At 42.6% G+C, this 4,736-nt stretch overlaps 1 long non-coding RNA gene across 1 annotated transcript; it reads right to left on the bottom strand.

Moving 5' to 3' along the window:
* Positions 1 to 844: 844 nt before the first annotated feature.
* LOC133932883 (uncharacterized) lies at positions 845 to 2,931 on the bottom strand. Its single transcript, XR_009911995.1, has 3 exons — positions 1,765 to 2,931; positions 1,131 to 1,229; positions 845 to 1,000 (listed from the first exon to the last, which is right to left on the bottom strand). It is a non-coding gene; the product is annotated as an uncharacterized LOC133932883 (long non-coding RNA).
* Positions 2,932 to 4,736: the final 1,805 nt, after the last annotated feature.

Raw genomic sequence — 4,736 nt, forward strand, 5'->3', positions numbered from 1 at the left:
TGTCGGTTACAGTCCCTGCAGACGTGACAGCAGGTTGTGAATTTTCCAGCGCCTGGCATGCAAACACCTTGTAGGCAAAGGAGGAGAGCGTTCTCCGAAATGATGAGTCCTCTCCCCGGCTGCAGCTCTCTCCTCACATTGTTGTGATTAACTGCCGGGGCCCGATGACACCTCTCCCAATTAGGGAGGCCCTTCAGCCCTGCACAATGAGAGGAGCCCATTTGTCTGAGAATGTCCTCTTCTTGCTCCTGTCAGACGATATCCTCCACCGTTTGGAAGACAGAACCCCTCCACCCATGCACACACACACAGACACACACACACACACACACACACACACACACACACACACATGGATATACTCCACCTATGTTTCCATGTCTGACAATATACTGTAGGCTTGTGTTTACGTTTGTGCATCTGTGTTTGTTGATCATGCATATTTTCATCTGTGAGTGCAAAATGATTCATCTGTCATTTCTATCTTATTGGAAATATTACAAATAAAAGAAAAGCACAGTGGCACCAGACCAAACCAGGTTGCTAGCTGTAAAACCTGTCAGTGTGATAAATAGAGTACAGCTGTGTGATATTTCTCATGACTTCTATTCTTTAATTGGGCTGAAAAACTGTGATGTATTCCTATTTACCCCTAAAATGCTTGTAGTTTAAATGTAAGGGCCTGACACAGCACTTTAATTTCAATTTAACTTTTTTGCAGCCAAGAGAAACATAGTTCATACAAACATGTATATAAAACACATAAAACATAGTATTAAGATACATGTATTTGTCCCAAACACATGCACAGGCACACTCATGCAAGGAGGGAAATGTAAGCAGATGTTGGGGGAGAAAGGTGCCTTGCTCAGGGGGCACTAGACAGGGTAAGGAGAATCCTCTTGGATTTTTGGACAGATCAATCCAGGTTCGTCTTTTTGTTGTTCCTCCGTGGAGTCGAACCAGAGACCTTCTCTACCCATAGTCCAAGTTTCTGCCACTAAACATATTCAAATCCAACACATAACTTATATCAGATGCTGGCATTAAAACAAAATGTCTTACTTTTATTTCTATGTGTTTTTATTCTATTGTTGTAGTTAGAGTTGTATTTCCATGGCACTTCCCACCTTTCACGCTGGAGAGTGGACTCCCGGTTGCGCACCGCCCCCTGGTGGTGGTGCAACCCGTTGTCATGACTTCCTGAGGTGACGTTGCCTCTTCCTCATCTAAGAGAAAAATAAAGCACCCACTGTAATAGAAGCATTTCACATAAACACCATTATGTGGAGTTTCCAAGTTGTTATGCTTCATGTCTACATAATATTATAATGAAAACATCCACACTGTCCACTCTAAGATGTCAATTCTTCGATTTGAGATCTTTCTGTTCTGTTGCAGCCTGTTAGTCGTACTAATAATTTAAAAACAAGGGCAACTAAAAACCAAATGGTTAATTTTTTGTGAGAGAATCCATCACTGACTTACACAGGAAACATGTGGAGGTGAAAACAGGCAAACTCAATATGTTAATTAATCTTTTTAATGACAACTAATCCTGCATGTAAGTGTCAATGAGTCATTAGAGCCAAAGATCTACTTGAAATCCAGCTCAGCACATGAATTTCATTATTTCATGGCTCATAATTACACTCATGGTGAAAATGAGGGAGGATCTGGGACCAGCAGTGTTCACACAAACATGGAGGCATCACTAAAGAGCAGCTCCACTCATCTAATAATCCACTGTATCGAGATTTCTACCCCAGGTCTTCTCCTCCTCCTCTTCGTCATCACCGTGCGTTTCACCAACGCAGCTGCCACAAACAGAGCCCAAGGCCAGGACGCTGGTGAGTCACAGTCACATAGACGTGTGTGAATGAAGGTAAGTCAACATACGTTCAGTAAATACACATAAAAAGGCTTTTCTTTGACGTCATCAGTCTTAATCACTCAATTGTAGCAATTTCCAGAAGGCGGGGGTGCTTTATCTCCAGCGTCCCTGCCTCCAGGTAGCAGGCAGGCGGCTGATTGATGGGAGCGAGGTGGCCTCTCTCAGGGACCGGTGTGCCATCGCTCACTCACCGTTAGTCACCGGGCTCTCAGCCGTCTGAGCTGGAAACGTCTGAATCACTCGGTGAAACACCAGGAATAACCATACACAGAAAGAGGAGAGGAGGGAGAAGAGGGTTAGAAATAAAGCTTGACAGAGATGAGTTGGAAGAGACCGAGGAAACGTGACAAGTGAAAGTAAAAAGTACCTGAAAGTAAATCTACTAAAGTAAAATATCAAGTAGGCTCTTTATTCAGTAGATGACACTTAAAAGAGTTGAGACAAACATCAACCCTCAAGGTCGTCTGGTTCATTTTCTGTTGCTTTCCATCAAATCACACGACCTTCATCCGCTGTCATCATGGATATGAACTCTGATGTTGTTTTTTTTTATGTAATATGATCATTAGCTCAGGAACAGCCACTTGTCAGGAGATCTTCTCCTCCACTGCTGTTAGGTCAGAAATGAGCTTGAGATCAACATGTGAAAGAATAGAAATTGACTTGAATGAAAAGAGAAGAATGAAGATTAAAAATCAGAGGGAAAAATTAAAAAAGGATGTGTTTTCACCGAGACAGAGAAGTCAGGTGTTTATAAATTATAAGAAGAATAGAGATGGAATTAAATCCACGTTACACGTGAAGTTAAAAAATTAAATCTCTTCAGAGTGAGACTCTTTAAAGATGAAACAACCAGCCACACTCCACTGGTGATGGAGGTGAAGTACGAGTGTCTGCATCACAGCCTGAAAAGCAACATGAGTCAGTCTCATAGTAAAACTCACAGCGAGTGGGTTTCACTGGTGGAGACGAGTGTCTGGATTTAAAAAAGAGATTTATTGATTTGTACTTTTTGGAAATCAAGCTTCCTGTAACTCTGGCGACAGAACAGGGTTCAACAAAGTGGATTTTATATTATAAAGTGTATTTGAGGCGGTTTTATGATCAGATCAATAGCTAACAAGGAATTAAATAGAGTTAAGAGTTATAATTTCAATAAGATGAAATTATAATATTTTAAAATGTAGTAGTTGCAATTGCAGCTAAAATCTTTAGCTTTTTTATACACATGATTACCTATTGATTATTATTTGCTACGATAAATGCGTTTTCATATAATCATTTGACAGTATTTAGTTTATTAATATAGTTTTACAGTAATTCATAATTTCCTGAAGTATTTGGCTACAGTTAGATGCAATGACCGCTAGATGGAGACATTTATCCACTTGTGCCAGTGAACATTGAATTGGCTCCATTAGTTTTCCTGGGAAACTTCAGCTTTAGCCTGTGTGACACCTTTGTCCCATTTCTAACGTGTCCAGAGTGAGACATGACATTATACTGTTCATCTACTGTTGTTATCTTACTGTTACGATCCTCTGCAGCACATTGAGGAGCCAACGCTTCGCTCCATCATGGGGCTGCGGTGCCCTGAACCTCCACCAGGGGGCCCAGTGAGAGGAACCGACACCCTGGACTGTACATCCTCAGAATTTCACTCCAGCAGCAGGTGAACAAAGCATCGATTATGAGCCGAGCTTTGTTTTCATGGAACAAAGGACTGTAGTGAATTTAGAAAGTCTCATGATCTCCCTGGCTCTGACAGGGAGGAAATGAGACTGAGCAGCTTTGTCTGATGCAAATCTTCTCTGAGACAAATTCTTCTTTTGGTTTTCAGAAGTTTCTCATTAAGATTTAAGTTTCCTGCAGAGTTTAAATGTTGTTGCAGATACATTTCAAGCCAGGCCTCTTTTCAAAGCACCACATTCGACTTGTAGTGACTGAAACTCGAACCCCTGAGCTGCTCAGACTCACAACAGGTTTTGTTTGAGGTGAAAACATGAGGCTGAGTCCAGAGCCAGCATGACATTGCACTGGAGTCCATTTCTTCTGAATGGTGTCTTTGTTTCCGTCACAGAGCCACGATAAAGGCTTCGGTGGGATCCCCTTCCACCTCCTGTGGGGCAAAGACCATAACATCCCCACATCTGAGGCGACCAGGCTCTGCTACACGGTCTGACACATGGTGGCTGACTCCTCACTCTCATGTGCTCGTGAAATTCAGGCTCTTTCAGCAGTAAACCCAGAGAGAACAGAGTAAACTCACTGTGTAAACAACGCCATGAAGATAATGAACTGATTGAAGATTGCAAAACAAGTGGAGCTTTCTGTTTTCAGCTGCATGAACAGGTGTGTGCAACAGCCTCTGGATATTACCCATGATCCCCGGCTTCCTGGACCAGAAGAGCTGCCACAGCTTTTAAAAGCAGCTGCACTTGTTTACTTTGAGTTATTTGTCCCGAGAGTTTCCCTCATTGATCTTCCAGGTAAACTTCAGATCACAGTGAAGAGCGGATGAGTCACCTCCTCTAATTGCATGTCTTTGTTAGTGTGACGTCAGCAGGATGTTAATTGGAGCGGTTTATGCAGAGTGCGTGTGTTGAGTTGCCGGAGGCTGGAGGCAGCAGCAGCTCTCCTGCTCGGTGGGGGAGTAATTAAGACGCAGGGACGGTGATAGGGGAGCGTGGGCTGCTTCAGCTGGTAATTATACTGTGGGACGCTGGTGTATTATTGTCCTGTGTACTCATGAACTTCTCCTACATTTATCCTCTATATAATAAACTGTCCTTTTCTCCTCGTCAACACATCTCAGACTCAAAGTGTGAAAGTTGGGCACAGA

Source organism: Platichthys flesus, chromosome 21 (assembly GCF_949316205.1).
Source record: "Platichthys flesus chromosome 21, fPlaFle2.1, whole genome shotgun sequence".
In the NCBI taxonomy this organism is placed as follows: domain Eukaryota; kingdom Metazoa; phylum Chordata; class Actinopteri; order Pleuronectiformes; family Pleuronectidae; genus Platichthys; species Platichthys flesus.